The sequence below is a fragment of the Rhinopithecus roxellana genome, chromosome 9, assembly GCF_007565055.1.
Source record: "Rhinopithecus roxellana isolate Shanxi Qingling chromosome 9, ASM756505v1, whole genome shotgun sequence".
In the NCBI taxonomy this organism is placed as follows: Eukaryota; Metazoa; Chordata; class Mammalia; order Primates; family Cercopithecidae; genus Rhinopithecus; species Rhinopithecus roxellana.
In genome coordinates, this window is record NC_044557.1 from 81240319 (window position 1) to 81258224 (window position 17906).

The following is a 17906-nucleotide window of genomic DNA, read 5'->3' on the forward strand; positions in this document are numbered from 1 at the left end:
ACAGTAAAAAGCTTGGGAGCAGAAATAAATTAGTTACATAAAAAGGAAATTAACCAAATAAGTAAATGTATTAAGAATAATATGAACATGTGTTTTCACTATCAGAAAAGGGAATTACAAATATGAAAAGGGAGAAAAGTAGAATAAACTCTGTTGTAATGAACTGGAGTTGGAGTTATCAGTGTAAACTCATAGTTTTCAATATAAATAAATACAGAAATACAGATGTAAATGTGTTTACCTGTGTGTGATTTGTATATTTAAATACATGCTCAGTCAGCTCAAAAGCTTTCAGGTAGTAATATCCCAAGAGCAATGAGCACACTCAGGGTGTTCTTGGCATCTAAATACCATTCTTCTCTTGGAGGATCTAGGGCTCCTTTGAGAAATGATTGAATCCAGAAATGGGACAGGGAAGGTACAAAATGAGCCTGGAACATTACATTATGCCAAAGAGGGAGGAATGCTCAGATAATTGATGGAAACATTGCAAAAGGGCACAAGCTACCTTGAATGGGATTCCACTGATCAAACTGGGGATAAACTGAACATTAAATAATGACAGTAACTTGTAACAGCCCACTGAATAAAACAGGAAACCATAAGTATATACAGATATAGATACATGACTAAATTGAAAATGTGTTAAAAGAGAATACTTACAAAGTTCCCCTATAAAATACTTGGGAATAGTTCTCTCCTGAGACTATTTAAAGTCTACTAGCTCTATAACACAACTAATAATTAGGAATAATGATTGAGGTTTGAAAGAAGATAAGCATACTTCATGACTGCATCAAGGATCAGATTCCAATGCACTAAACATATTGTTTTTGAAATAATTTATTTCTGCCTAAAATACAGAGTTCAATGACTAAGACTTCAGAATACTTACAAAATAGCAGGGGGTTTGTTGTTGTTGTTGTTGTTGTTGTTGTTGTTAGCATGATATTGAATCTCTACTGTGTACTCATTTATTTAATCCCTGTATCATGCTTAGTCTTCTTGAGGAATAAAATCTAAATAATTTGTAAGGGCAAAATCATAAAGCATAAGTTTGACTACAAAACATATGAGGTAGAACAGCCCTGCACGCACAAAAAAAGTCAAAAGCACAGGTGACAAAACTTTTGTAAAAGAAAACAACACAAAACCAACAGTTAGGGCAGAACATGTAGGCAAATAAAAAAAGCTAGGACACCAACCCTCTCCATATTACATGTTAATACAATTAGGGCACAGAGGTAATAGTAGTCTCCCTGTGGACAGCCCTGGCTCACCTCTCCAGCTGGGATCTCTCTCCTGAGAGGTCTCCATCACCACCCAGCTGTCCCTGGTGAATTTCACCCTCTCAGTGTCCAACCGAACTCTGCTTCCCTTCCCTCCCAAACTTGTGCCTCCTCTCCTGTGTGTGCTTGTCCCTTTTTTCCAAGGGGTTGGCAGACCACCCCAAAGGAAATACTGGGCCTAGATGAAATCAGAAGAAACAAAAAAAGAATAGATTTTGAGGGGTTGTTTTTTAAGTGTAAAAAGAAAAAAATTGCATGCCTGCTTGCAAACATATGGGATACTGAAGAACTATTGCTGCTTGCACCAACCCAATTGCTGGTCAGCATCAGTGCTGACAAACTTGCTTGCTGTCCTCCCTCTGTTTTACTACCTGCATCTTCTTAATGACTGGGAACAAATGGGAAGTCGAGTCCTTTCACCAGTCAGCTTTTGAATTAAATTGAAATTGTAGGGATGACCACAACCTACTTTGTACTCAAGGCGCTATCCCTATATTCCTTAAAGCCACTACAAAGAGGTGAGATTCCCACTGTATTATGTTACAAATTTATGTTTACCCCCCTTACCAGAAACCTTTAGCTGAGCATGTCCGCTTCACACTGAGTAATGGTTTGTTTCTTCCCTCAGGGCCTAAACTTTTATTTGTTCCTATTAAATATTATTCTGTTTTAAAAGCTTCTAAGTTTCAACTTGCCCTGATTACTTTGAATTATGCAATGCAAATTAGTCTACTGAATAAAGATTGGTCTTGAAATTTGATGAGCATCTCAACTGATTAAGTTAAATTATGCTTTAGTGGGGGGCATACCCTATATACTTCAAATACCTCCAGGCACACAATGAACTAATAACTGTACCAAGACTTCTGTGAAAAATAATAATATCTACTACACATTAAGTGCTTACTAAAAGGCAGGCACTGCCTTAATGCATTATATGCATTCTTTCTTAATCTTCAGAACAACTCTAAAGGGTAGGCAGAATTATCATGCTCAGGATCAGACTGGATTCAAATGCACCAAGTCTGTTTAACTCCAGAGACTATTGGAGTTATATATTGGAGTTCTTGATCATTATATCAGAGGGCCGTTATCATGGCTACTAGGTAGCTACAATTTCACAAGCAAAGTAATTATAAGAGCAGTTATTTTTTTTAACCATGACTTTAACAGGCTGATCAATATGATGTAAAATAAATTTCACAAGATGGATTACTCAAAGAAGTAAACCATACACATTTCATTCAAAAGGGGCATAAGGTACAACTTTCCAGATACTTATGAGCCTAGCCCACAAGTCATGAGTGACAAGTTAGATGTCACTCATGAATGAAAATTACCTGTCTCCTCAGTAGACACCACATTTCTCGTATCTACCCCATCTTCATTCCCTCCACCACTAACTTGTCTTCTTGCATTCAACTATTATTTTTTTCTTAAAACAGATCTGAATATTGTCATGATACTTACAAAAAGTCTTCATGGTTGCCCATTGTCAATAGTATAAAAGCCAAACTCCTGACCAAAATGATCACAACTAATACAGGTTATGCTGTAGATATCAATTGTCTCTGTTTTACAGATGAGGAAACTGAAGCTGAAAGAATAAATTTTAATATACCCTGCATCTCTCAGCATCCTTGCCCATGCCATAGCCTCTATTTCAAAACTTCTTGCCACTACCAATCTCTTTCTCCAACTTAATGCTGCCAACTACAATTTTCATTGTTTAAGATTTTTTTTTCTATTGAGACATAAATCACTGTTAATACCAGTGGCTCATTAGAGCAAGAAATAGAGGTGGAGCTGTTAAAAATGCAGTATATATAGGCAGAGTGCAGTGGCTGACATGTGTAACCCCAGCACTTTGGGAGGCCAAGACGGGCAGATCTTTGAGTTCAGGAGTTTGAGACCAGCTTGGGCAACATGGCAAAACCCCATCCCTACAAAAAAGAATACAAAAATTAGCTGGGCATAGTGGCATGTGCCTGCAGTCCCAGTTACTCTGAAGGCTGACGTGGGAGAATGGCTTGAGCCCAGGAGGCGGAGGTTGCAGCATGCTGAGATCATGCCTCGGCAACAGAGCTAGAACCTGTGTCAAAAAAAAAAAAATTGAATACACATATATCCACATATTTACTTGAGTGTACATGCCTAAATCCACTGAGTTATAGGTCCACCATTCTTAAACTACCCAACCGTATCATATGAATTACAAAAAATTACTGATATCATGACATACACTTCAATCTTCACCCATTTCAGAGTTCAATTTCTCAACAATTTTTGTCAGACGAATTTTAGACATTTGACTCAATTCAACAAACTTTCTCTAAATCTTGCTAAAACAGGTAATCTACATGAACACTGCTGCATGCCATTATCCTAAGCAAATTAACATAGGGACAGAAAACCAAATACTGCATGTTCTCACTTGTAAGTGGCAGCTAAAAATTGGGTACTTATGGACATAAAGATGAGAACAGAAGACACTAGAAACTATTAGAGGTGACAGGGAGGGAGGGTGACAAGTATTGAGAAACCGTTGGGTACTATGACGGCTACATGGGTAACAGGATCATCCACATCCTAAACCTCAGCATCATGCAATACACTCATGTGGCAAATCTGGACATTTACTCTGAGAATCTAGAAGTGAAATTATAAACATAAATATACATATAAATGAATGCATGGGTGCTCTAATTATTCTCTTCTAAGAGTGAGGGTCTTAATGTCAAATGACTAGCCGGTTTTTTTGTTTGTTTTGTTTGTTTGTTTGTTTGTTTGTTTGAGACGGAGTTTCGCTCCTGTCGCCCAGGCTGGAGTGCAACAGTGCGATCTCAGCTCACTGCAACCTCTGCCTCCTGAGTTCAAGCGACTCCCCTGCCTCAGCCTTCTGAGAGCTGGGATTACAGGCATGCACCATTACACCTGGCTAATTTTGCATTTTTTAGTAGAGACAGGGTTTCTCCATGTTGGTCAGGCTGGTCTCGACCTCCTGACCTCAGGTGATCCGCCTGCCTCGGCCTCCCAAAGTGTTGGGATTACAGGCGTGAGTCACCGCGCCCGGCCACAGGTTTTTTATTTTTATTTTTAACGGAAACAATAAAATAGAAGACAGTATTTTTAACAGTGCCAAGTGGCCACTCAGAAGTCTGGCACTGGAGCAAGAGCTCCTTAAATTAATTGTCTAGGGAAAAATGGAGGTAGAGAAAACTCAACCTTCTTGGGATGGTGGCAATAGCAGCTGAAACAAAATATTAAAACTGTCTCCTAAAGCAAGTTTGTACAACCTGCAGCCCAGGACAGCTTTGAATGCAGTCGAACACAAATTTGTAAACTTTCTTAACATTATAAGATTTAAAAAAAGAAAAAAAATTATAAGTTTTTTTGTTTTTCTTTTTTTTTTTTTTAAGCTCATCTGCTATCAACAGTGTTAGTGTATTTTATGTGTGTCCCAAGATGATTCTTCTTCGTCCAGTGTGGCCTAGGGAAGCCAAAAGATTGGACATCTCTGTCCTGAAGTTTTCAAGTTATTAAGGGAAAATCCTCTCTACTTTTTACCTACTACTTAGCAAAAAAAGGCAAAGATCAAATGCAAGTATGGCTTACTGTTCCTGTTTCTAGTACATTAAGCAACATAAAGAAAAGAAAAAGATTTATACAGTTTGATCAGGGAGGCCGGAAGACATCCATAAGTAAAACTGGCAACTACTATGAAAGTTAAATTTAGCATGGCTGGGGTTCAGGTAGTCCATTTGTAACGCAAAAGTTAGAGTAAACATAATAAATTGATACTTTTAAACACCTTTTTTGAGAAATGGGAAAGAATTTTTCTATCACTGCTAATTTACTTACAAATTATATGCTTTCCCAAGTCAGTCCACCCTTCTAAATACAGGGTATACTCAAAGCATTGAACTAGCTATCTTTAATCATAAAGTAAGACTTCTGGTCTAAATTTACATTGTTAAATTATTCTAATCAGTTCTCCAAAGCCAGAAAGAAAAATTACTTTCTAAATAGTGTGCTAAATTTAGGAAATAATATATTCCTTAATTTCAAACAAATTTGACACAGTAATTTTTGGGGGGCTGGGGGGGTCACATCATTCAGTTAATATTGTTCTATACCTACAAGATTAAATGTAGCTACTTTAGCTTTGTATGCAATTCACAATCTCCATTTAATCCACTCAACAAATATTTTATTGGGCATGTATTATATTCCACTATTCTAACAATAAATATTGGGGATAAATATATCTCAGCCCCTGAGCTCAGTGAGCATCCAGTCTAGCAGAAGTGAATAATAATTGATGATATAGTGTGATAGTCCCCATATTAATTACTAGGGTGTTTTTCATATATCTCCAGTAATTCTTTGTTGTTCCTCCCACCAAGCAACAGAATTTAATTCCCCTCCTCTTAATTATGGGCTGGACTTAGTGACTCAATTCTAAGGAATAGAGTAGAGGAAGGAATAAAAAGTAACTTTTCAGTGAAGAAACCTGGCAGTCACCACCTAAACCAAGTAACCAAGGTTAACATCATCATCATTAAGACATGTTGAGGTGATGCAATGAAAGGGCCAGTTCACTTGTCTACTTCCCCAAATCATGGGGATTATTCTTCCACATAATCATGAGAAAATATCAGACAAACCCAAATTGATAGATAATGTATAAAACAGCTGACAAGCACTCTTTAAAAGTGTCATGGCCAGGAAAAACTAGAAAAAGAAACAGACTGGAACAGACTAAAGAGATACATGAAATTGAACGTGGCATCCTGGACTACATCCTATATCAACAGAAAAAGAACATGAGTAAAAACTGAAGAAATGTGAATAAATTCTGCATTTTAGTTAATGGTACTATACCAATTCTAATTTCTTACTTTTGACAAATACACCATGGTTACATGTGTAACTATTAGGTCTTTCCAAGTTCTGTAAATCTAAAAATTTTTTTAAATAAAAGATTTAAATATATACAGTCTGATAAGAATCATCATGAGATAAGCATATGATCTATGAGACATGCAGCCAGGGTCAGCATCAAGGGTTTTGTGTGTGAAATCTGGGAATAATGTCTCAACTTACTCTTGAAATATGGGAAGGAGTTGATCAGCTGGAATGAGGAAGGGGGTAGAAAAAACAGAATAATCCACTATCCAGGAACAAGGCAGTTTTTCGTTTGTGTAATTAACAAATGGTTCAGTATGGCTGGCAAAATGGGAGAAGAAATCGAAGTAGTGTCAAGAAATAAGGTCAGAGAGAAAAGCCAGAATTACCTGTCTTCAAGATCCAGCCTCAAATCCCACATACATCATATCAATCTAGTGCTGAAGTGACTTCCTCTCCTGACATCATTTCCCATACCAATCATTTGGCCATAACCAGGTACTGCCTTGTGTTAAGTTTGTCCTATTATTTTAATTTTCCCAATTTAAATCTTACTACACAGAGTGAGATAGTAGGAACCAAGCTTCACACACCCGCTGAAATTCACTTTACTGGTTTCTGCCTTACACAGTGTCTAGCATTGTAGGGACTCAATGGATGAGCAATATATAATATAAACTGGTCATCAGAATTAATCTGAAGAATATGGTATCAATGAGAAGCTGATTTTAATCATCATAAGCTGCTTCACTGGGGAGGGGGAGGGTGCACAGGGAACAACGGTACAGATATTTCCAAAATTGAGTACGAATAACAAAGGACAACGTACTAAAAACCTTAGAAATCATTTTAGGGCAGTGGTCTCCAACCTTTATGGCACCAGTGATCAGTTTCCTGGAGGACGATGTTTCCATGGAAGGTGGGGGGGGTTGGGGGGTGACAGCAGCGGTGATTTTGGAATGAAACTGTTCCACCTCAGATCATCAGGCATTAGATTCTCATAAGGAAGGTGCAACCTAGATCACTCACATGCACAACTCACAACAAGATTAGCATGTGGGCAGCAAGCCATCCAGGTGCCAAGATAAGAGACTGAAGGCACAGGCTGTTTGAGTACAATAAAGAAAACACTTAAAATCAGAATAGTTACATTAGACATACAGATATGATTATATATGAATATTACTAATCATTAGTTTATAGCATTACTCTTTATTCCAGTATTATAATAAACTCTGTTCTACAATTATAACCTAGGAAAAACCAGGGCATACAGAGATAGGAGCTGAAGAGACACGGTGAGAAGTGACCTGAAGACAAAAGCATGAGCCCTGTCACGCCCAGACAGGGCCACTAGAGGGCTCCCTGGTCTAGCAGTAACACCAGTGCCTGGTAACACACCTGTTACTTAGCAGACCTTGGTCTAGCGGTAGCACCAGGGCCTGGGAAGCAACCATTACTTCGCAGATCGGAAAAGGGAGTCTCCCTTTCCCGGGGGGAGTCAGAAAAGATTCTGCTCCACCACCTCTTGTGGAAGGCCTGACATCAGTCGGGCCCGCCCACCAGAGGCCTGACATCTCCCTTTGATGCTGTACTTCAGCGGTCACGCTCCTGGTCCACTTTCATGTTCCACCCTGTACACCTGGGCACCGAGGCCTTCTAGATAGCAGTAGCAGAATTAGTGAAAATACTAAAGTCTTTGAATTACATAGAAGAAATAATGACATAAGCTGTCCTCTCTCTCTCTGTCTCTCTCTCTCTTTCTCGTCACTTTTCCTATCATTGGAGATGGCTTACACTCCTTACCCTGCCCCCTTGTCTTGTACACAATAAATAACAGTGCAGCCAGGCATTCAGGGCCACTACCACTCTCCACATCTAAGTGGTAGTGGTCCCCCCAGGCCCAGCTGTCTTTCCTTGTATCTCTCTGTCTTGTGTCTTTATTTCTAGGATCTCTCGTCTCCGCACACGCAGAGAAAAATCCACAGGCCCAGTAGGGTTGGACCCTATATTAGTGCTCCTATGAGAATCTAATCCAACAGCTTTTCTGACAGGAGGCAGCATTCCTGGTTCCTAACAGACCAGTACTGGTCCACGGCCTGGGGGGACTCCTGCCTTACAGAACTTAAGGACTAAGAAGATAAAAACTGTTCCACATAACATCATTTCTGCCTATCATTCTGATACTCTGCTCCATTCTACCTCCTGACAATTAACAATCAACAAAAAGGTGTCCTATAAAGTGGTTAAGAATCCAGACTTTGAATCCTGATTCCAAACACTGTAGCAAAGGTTCTTGGACAAAGTACTTAGCTTCTCTAGCCTTTAGTAAAATGGGAACAGTAACAATACTCAATTCTTAAAAGAACCATTGGATTCAATGCATGCAAATCTTCAACACAATCAATGTTTGGCACATGACAAGTGCTCAACAAATGTTAGCAATTACAACTGTGACTGTAATGTTATCATCACCACTATAATAATGGTGAGGATGATGATACCATTCAAGAGTACTGCCTTGCCATTGCTCACTTCTAAGTCTTTTACTTTTTAATAACCTTCTCTAGTTTAAAAGATAGAGGGGAAAAATTCCTTGTTGCTGTGTTCTTCCTAAAAGCTAGTAAAAATATCTATTTTACTAAAAGTAAAACCTTCATGTACAGTTGGTGTTTCATTCCACATACAGAAGAGTAAGGTTAATCGATAAACAGTAAGATATCCTTGGTGTCAATAATCAAATAAAAGTTGAAGAACAACTGCATAAAAGGGAAAACAAAGGAACAGCCCTAAAATTTTACTGTTTCCTTTCCTACTATTTTTAACTTCAAGAGTTTAAAAGAGGTCAAGCTAATACATGTCAAATATCTAAAACACAAACTACTTATGGCTATTTTAAAGCAACTTACTTCAAGCATTTTTTTTCTTCAACTATTTAAATAATTTCATAGATTGTATGCAATGTGTAGCTCTCACGTTGATAATGTACTCTATGATAGTGGCCAAAGGTACATTATACCAAATGTAAAGGTCTAGAGAGTTCTTCTGTACAAAAGGTACTTTGCAGTGGAAACCAATTATGCCAATAACACTTTGTAGCACTGCCCACAGGAAACACTAACTGCTGTATCCAACATTCCTGATGCTGAAGTGCTTATTATCTACAAAGAATGTTCTTCAACATCTAATTCATACTAGATCAGAGATGGATCCTAATCCACCCATATGAATTTAGATAATCAACAGTATGACCAAGATACTACCTATATACATATTTTCATATGATATTTGTGAAAAGTTATAGATTAAGACACAGAATATATTTACACATTTACCCATGTTGTTCAGATTATGAAAATATTAGCAAGAATCAGTAGTATAAGGAGAAAAGTTGTTCAAGCTGTTTTATCCAAGAGAGATAAATTTCTAATTTCTTTTTTTTTCTTTTTTTTTTTTTTTTTTTTTTTTTTTTGAGACAGAGTCTCGCTCTGTTGCCCAGGCTGGAGTGCAGTGGCCGGATCTCAGCTCACTGCAAGCTCCGCCTCCCGGGTTTACGCCATTCTCCTGCCTCAGCCTCCCGAGTAGCTGGGACTACAGGTGCCCGCCACCTCGCCCGGCTAGTTTTTTGTATTTTTTAGTAGAAACGGGGTTTCACTGGGTTAGCCAGGATGGTCTCAATCTCCTGACCTCGTGATCCGCCCGTCTCGGCCTCCCAAAGTGCTGGGATTACAGGCTTGAGCCACCGCGCCCGGCCGAATTTCTAATTTCTTAACCTAAAGATTCATGTCCTAATGCTTCCTTAGGTGATAAAGATCCACAAGATAGTAAGGTAACTCAGAAAGACATTAGACACTACCTTCACCAAGTGACCAAGGTTAGCATCACCAGTGATGTCATGTGGGTATCATGTTACACCACCCCCCCCCCCCCACCCAGCAAGAATGCAATGAAAGGGGTACTTCAGCACTGAGGTTTCTCCTCAAAAATCTGCAACTTCAGTTTAATCATGAAAACACATCCAGCATATCCAAACTGAGGAACATTTTACAAAATACTTAACCAGCACTCTTTAAAACTGCCTAAATTGTGAGAAACAAGAAACGACTGAGACAGTCACAGACCAGAGGGGCCTAAGGAGACATGACAATCAGCACAATGTGGTATTCTAGACTGGATCCTGGAAAAGAAAAGCACATTACTGGAAAAACTGGTGAAATCCAGATAAAGTTAGCAGTAAGATGTCAATGTTGGTTTCTTAAACTAATGTATCTCAGTAATATAAGATGGGAATACTAAGGGAAAACTGGTTGAAGGATATAGGGGAATTCTCTGTACTATCTTTGCAACGTTTCAGTAAAATCTAAAATTATTCCAAAACAAAGTTTATTAAAAAAAAAAAAAAAAACTCCAGACACACTTGTTTACAAAGGTTATCTAGTAGCCATGGATAAACTTTCTTGGAGTAAACACTACCACCAATAAATCCAATCACCAAGCTGAGTTTCCATAAATATTTCAAATGTCAAGTGAAAAGTCCTAGATTAAGTCACAGAATTATAAAGACACTGATGACAGTTGATGACAGTCATCAATTCAACTAGATTACTACAGATAGCTTAAAGCTTTTTAGTAGTGTCTTACAGTTTACAGAATAAAACCTGAACTCTTATAAGCTCTGAAGAACACAGCCACTTGGTTTTCATTCAGCAGGATTTACTCAGACAGATTAACCTTCTGAAAGTTCCTGAACAATGTCAAGCTCATTTCCACCTCAGGGCCTTTAGCACTTGGTTTTCCTCATCTGTCTCTTCGCACAGCCAGTTTCTTCTTATCTTTCAGTTGAGCATATCCCCATTCCAGGGACTCCCTAAACACACCATATAACCACTCTGTGTTTCATGTTTCAATACAGCATTCAATAAATTACATGAGATATTTAACTATTTATTAATTTATTTATTTAGAGACTGGGTCTCACTCTGTCACCCAGACTGGAGCGCAGTGGCACGATCTCAGCTCACTGCAACCTCTACTTTCCGGTTTCAAGTGATTCTTGTGCCTCAGCCTCACGAGCAGCTGAGACTACAGGTGAATGCCACCACACCTGGCTAATTTTTGTATTTTTAATAGACGGAGTTTCACCAGGGGTTTTGTTATGTTGGTCAGACTGGTCTTGAACTCCTGGCCTCATGTTATCTGCCCGCCTCAGCCTCCCGAAGTGCTGGGAATACAGGCATGAGCCACCACACCCAGCCAACACTTTATTATAAAACAAGTTCTGTGTCAGATGGTTTTGCACAACTGTAGGCTAATGTAAGTGTTCTGAATACATTTAAAGTGGGATAGGGTAGGCTATGACGTTTGGTAGGTTAGGTGTATTAAATGCTGGGTTTATCAGGACGTGACCCCATCATAAATTGAGGAACACTTGTATTTTATTGGGTTAACTAATGTCTCTCTCCTCTACGTTTTCATCATGTTATTCCAGAGATAAGGCAGAATTATCCATGGAATCCCATCCTATAAAGGGAATATTGTGTTGAAAAAGTATCTTATTTCTCTTTTAGTAATCTTAGTTCTCTTTCGGAGCTTGATAGTAAAAATTAATCCTCTCTCCAGAAAACAAGACTAAAAAATATCAGTCCGCATACGTGTTACACTGACTCACTACTCCACATAATGAATGTACTTTTTAAATGATCCAAAAAGATATCAATAATTTCTGAATTGAAAAACCTTAAATATTTTGTATTTTAGTGAAGCTGATACTGTTACAAGTACAGGAATTCCCCTGCTGGTTATCAGCAGCTTACATTTACTAAATTCATCTGCTCTGTAATACATACTATCATCACAGAACAGGTGCTTTTCACAAAGTATTCAAGATAGAAGGGAAGGCAAACAGGAATTTAATTCTCTATGTGTGAGGTATTAAAGTTATTTATAATATTCAGTCAAATATCTCTTCTGTGAGATATTAAAGTTATTTGGTATTATTACTCAGTCAAGCCCCCAAAACATGAGTGTACTCGTCTACTCAATCTTTTGTCACTTCTTCCACCTCTCTCTAGTGTTCATCTTTTCGTTCTCATTGCTACTGTTCATATTTCAGTCAAGCCCTCCTTATGTTTTTCCCACCTTCAGTCACAAAATATTGGTTTTATATCAACATGCCTCTGCCAGAAAACCCAGAATGATTTACAACTACTTCAAATCTAAGCTTCATTTTCGACAGTTCAAAGTTTTCCATAATCTGATCCTATTACTTCAGACCATTTCCCGAACTAAGTCTCTCAGCTAACTAATCTCATTTTTCTATGCTTATAATACATGCTTGTTTCTAATTCTCTACCTTTGTCTCATATAAGTTCATGTTTCCTGATTCAATCTGTCACGAATTTCTAAAACTTTGAGTACAGTCCCATTCTCAAAAAAAAAAAAATATTACAAACTCTTGGTAAGCAGTATTTGCATTATTCAAATCTTTTCCTTTTTAAAATACTCTTCCCCTTTGTTTTATCAGGAGAAGCAAAAAGGCTGTTGGTGGTCACTTCCAAAAAGACCACTACATTCTTAGGTGTCTAAGTTACACTGGAATTTGGAAGCTTCAAGCCAAATCACAACAATGTAACAGAGTACTCAAAAATCAAAACAGCAAAAAATAATGGGCACGTGAATAAAAGTACAAAGCAACTTATTTGTAAATTTTCAAGATGTCACCTCATTAGTAGTATTATTATTACTATGCTAAGGACAACAGTATCTTAAAATTATAAACCTTCATAGTCTTCCATTTACTAGTCAAAATGAATATTTTTCCAAGACAAAACAGTCACTTAAATACGTCACAAAGATACCAATAAATACCTGTAAAAGACTATTTCTATAGTAAAGAAAATTAGTAAAAGTGTTGATATTGATGACTATAAATTTCATTCAATTATATTAGGCTAATTAAAATTTAAAGATTTCAAGTTCAAAGGCCAAGTGAGATAATTTACCAAGCAAATTAAATTCTGTGATTAGTATAATTCATTCACTATGGGTAAAGTAGCTAAAAATCTTTCCTAATTCTCAAAGACGTTCATCAAAACCACTTAATACCAGTTGAAGGGAAACCGAGAGCAGTACTTTATTCTTAAAATATGAAATATATATTTTAAATGCACATATTTATATCAAACAGTAACTAATTGAATTATACCAAACATCCTTATGGTACTCCCTACCATATGATAATTATGATCCAAGCAAAAAACTAAAGAAAAGCAAGGTCAGATGAACTTAATATTCAACTGCTGTACTTTCAAGCATTCCATTTTTTTATGTTGAACAGGTTTTCTAGTTCTAGGGTTTGCCTAGATGTTGAACTTGTACCTCCTTAGAATTTTGGTTAAGCCAGAGCTTTTCTTTAAAAAAAAAAAAAAAAAAAAAAAATTTGCAATAAAAGAAATTATGGTCTAAATCGCAAAGATGACAAGAAACCTTAGCAATTTAAATAGACAAGCCTTGAAATAAATACTGTGATCAAAGTATCAAGCAGCCTAATATAACCCAGCTGGCTCGAGCTTATCATATATGGTACTCATTACCACAACTGCACTATTTAACCTACTTCCTGGTGTCAACAAAAACTTTGTTATTAATTCCTCCCAGTTATGGATCTGCTTAAATTATTGCACTTTCTGATAAAACAACCCTCTGTCCAAAAAAATTTTTAAAAAGGAGCAGGTCTTATTTTAAATGTTTTAGAAATGGAACCATGGTTAGTAAAACCACAGAAACCACGGTGGCTTTGTATTATTAGCCGTCTATATAAGGGTATGTTAATTTCTATGGAGGTAATAGATGACTCATGGTTAACACAATTTTGTAAGGGATCACATGTTTTATCAAAAAGGTAACCATATGCACGTATGCAAAAATAACTATTCTACAAATTGTTAAAATTCAAGTAAGAGATGTATCCACTGACAAAAGTATACAGGTTAGATTCTGCTAGCCCATCCTCTTATCCATACACAACTTCTCCATCATTCATGTAGATCCTTATTGGTTACAACTTGTAAGATTTTGAAGCTACAGCTCTTACTGCCTTTAAACAATTAAATGTTTCTTAGGAACTTGTTTTTACACGTAATTTGTTTCCAAAAAGACTCCATTTAGGCAAAGTAAAAATGCTAGGATTATTATTATTTTATTTTATTTTATTTTATTTTATTTATTTATTTTTTTTTTTTTTGAGACGGAGTCTTGCTCTGCCACCCAGGCTGGAGTGCAGTGGCCGGATCTCAGCTCACTGCAAGCTCCGCCTCCCGGGTTTACGCCATTCTCCTGCCTCAGCCTCCCAAGTAGCTGGGACTACAGGCGCCCGCCTCGTCGCCCGGCTAGTTTTTTGTATTTTTAAGTAGAGACAGGGTTTCACAGTATTAGCCAGGATGGTCTCGATCTCCTGACCTCGTGATCCGCCCGTCTTGGCCTCCCAAAGTGCTGGGATTACAGGTTTGAGCCACCGCACCAGGCCCCAGGATTATTAAATCTACCCCAACACTTGTACCAAACACTGAAGCAGCAAAAAACTAAATCAAAAACTACAAAGAGATAAATAAGAAAAGGGCAGTGTGATCATGATTACTGTCACTGGATTTACTGGTCTGTCTCAGCCACAGGTACCAGGACATTGAAAAGATGAATTGTGAGAGTTGTTCATGGTACACACCTCCATTTCTAATAAAGAGCTAGTTGGACTGGTTACAAAGGAGTCACTAACTGCTCAGTGTTTCATGAGTGGCACCCAGCGTTCACACAGATTCCTTACAGCTAACTGATCCATTTCCTTTCCATGCTCTCTTCTCTTTCATTCTGCTTGCCCAGATGGCAGCCACAGCAGATTGGAAGCATTGCACAACATACTACTTAACCATACTGTGTACTCAGTAAAGAAGGAAATTCACATGACAGGCTTTATCAGTATTGTCTGTTTAAGTCATCTGCAAAGCAATGTATTCTAGAAAGTCTTCCTGTGTCATCAGTCAGGCACTGATTTCCTAAGTCAAATTAACCATCTATTCAAACTATTATTTGTAATTGCATTCAGTGATATTTAATAAGAACATATTTTTCTTCCCCTACCCTACCCAGCTTGATCTGTACTTTCAGTTAGTTTCTCCATTCCATGTAGCAAAATAGTAGAGGCTGTGCTGACTTTCAGCAGTGAAATGGGTTTAGTGTCTGTATATATTCAACCACCGCTAATTTTCTGTTGACCTTCATTTTTACTTAATATAATACCTAGTGTACACCCACAAACTTAACTTTCTAAAAATCTGGTGTTAAATTTAATACTCATTTGATTTCATTTGTGTTGATAGTAAATGATAATGCCAAGAAGTAGGCTTTTAAGTAAATACAATATGTCTACAAGTCACAACTGCAGGCAACTGCATCACTCACTGTGCTTCTGAAAACATACTGGAATTACTGCCACCTCCCTAAATTGTGATGGATTATATATTAGATGAGCATACTGGGGTTTCTGGTTCTGCATTTGCCATTAATTTTAAACTTGGGCATCTCTGGGACTCAGTTTCCCATCTGCTAAAATAATTACAAAAGTTCCTCCTGTGATTCTCTTTGTAAATATGAAAAGTAAAGCTGTAGAGATTCAAGATTCCAATTAGCAGTAAAGCCAGAACTTTATCAGTAGCCAGAAGTCAGTCTAGATTTCCTGTTATGCCTATCAGAAAGTTTCCCATATATAAGAAATATATAATATTTGCTATACATACATTTTAGAAATATATTCTATTTTAGAAATTTTCTCAACTAAGAACTGTAATGGTATACGTGTATACACATTGCTTCCATAATTGGATACTAGCATCTTTTCAGGTTGCCCAGAAGATGAGGAGACAATTTAGACAGAAATGTAAATCTGGATTATGAAAAACATCAGAGTCTCACTGTTGGTCACATCAAATATCTCCGAAAGGGGCAGGGAGGCAAACCATATACAGCTTAACACTGCATATAATGTCTATACCACCGCATTTCCCATTTTATCCACAGAGAAAATAGCTCATACCCATCAAGGTATTTTATTATCCTTTATACAACCCCTCATCCTCTTCTAGTACTGAATCTTTTTAATGTGTTATCTTTTTTCACGGGGTTGGTGAGGCTGGTAGTTGGAGGAAGAAGAGAAATTAAAATATTAAGAAGAAACAATCCACATTACCAACAATCCTGGTAACAGACTTTTTAAAAAACTGAGTACATTTAAAGTATTGGGAGTTGCTACCAAATGACAATGAATCAAAAATGAAAATAAAATACTTCTAATATGACAAAGAAAAAAAGATGATCAACTTATAAACTTTCAAGAACAAAAGTATCGTATGAAACACATACATTCAGAATCACTTTGAATTACAAACTTGGAGACACACAGTTTCGTAAATATGTGTTTATAACCCCAAGACATTCTCCAGCTAAACAAAAATATGTTCCAGACACGTTCACCTGCATATTAACATAATATTCACCTTTCAATAATCTAATTCACTAACATAATGCACTAAAACAAGTCTCCTCATGCTTCTCATGTTCAAGTCAAATACACTGCTTAAAACCGCTAAGTTCTATAAATAACAAACATTTCAAAAAATATCTGTAGCAGAAATGTAGTTTAGCAAAGGCCAAAGTGCCCAGCACACAGTTTCCACTCAAATATTGGTGTGATGAATAAACAACAAAAGAAGAAACAAAGCAAAGCAAAAAGGAGACACTGAAGTGAGAGCAGATGAGCCTGGAATCTACAGTGACTTGAGAGCAACTGGATTTCATAGGACTGTTGCTGCTGCTGCTGCTGCTGCTGCTGCTGCTGCCGCCGCCGCTGCTGCTGCTGCTGTCACTGCTGTCTGCTGAGGGTAACAGCAAGCCACAAGTCTAGGGAGCCCCATCAAGGGCTCTGCTGCCAAACTCCTTCTACCATAGTTGCTGGTTTGTGAGGTTAGTAGCCTACCACCAAAGTATGTCTCCACAAGGTAGTTGCCCATTCAATTCTATAAACCAGAAAAAAGATGAATACATTTCTGCAAAGACCACTGGAAGAATTGTATGGCCCTCTCATCCGTCACATAGGAAAGAAGGGCTGTCTGTATATCAAACGATGATGTCTGTAGGTTAGATGTTAGAGGGCAAAAAAAAAAAAAAAAAAACAAAACGGTAAATATGTATATGGGGTAAGGAAAGAGGGAGATGTCGGGTGTCATTATAAACCTATACCATAACATTATTACTTAAAGTCAAAATAAATACTGCCTTTGTTTTCAACTATATCAGAAAGCATCTAAAATGTACTGAGTAAAAATTACTGGTAGAAAAAAGCATTAAATAATACTCGTGGTGGAGAAGCGTTAATGGTATGAAAACACAATTCTGAAACTGCTAATAGGTAAGCCACGAAGAATAATCTCAAACAGATAAAAGAACAATCTCAGAACAGATAAAAGCTCCACAAACTATGAAAATTTCACCTGGAGAGAGATGAATATAAAGCAAAGAGAACACTTTACTGGCATAACTAAGATAGCACTCTATTAGGATAAAGGGCAATTTGGAAAACTCAGTATTAGCACCAAAACATCAAATGTAATTATAATTAATTATTGCTCTGTAAAACATACATTAGGTAATATATTTAACTGG

General features: G+C 37.3%; 1 protein-coding gene and 1 long non-coding RNA gene across 2 annotated transcripts in view; both read right to left on the bottom strand.

The window, feature by feature from the left end:
* The window catches only part of EIF3H (eukaryotic translation initiation factor 3 subunit H), a 124055-nt gene that overhangs the window by 47491 nt on the left and 58658 nt on the right, over positions 1 to 17906 (bottom strand). The window lies entirely within an intron of this gene.
* Positions 914 to 3180, bottom strand: LOC115899588. The gene is made up of 2 exons (XR_004059237.1): positions 1281 to 3180; positions 914 to 1019 (listed from the first exon to the last, which is right to left on the bottom strand). It is a non-coding gene; the product is annotated as an uncharacterized LOC115899588 (long non-coding RNA).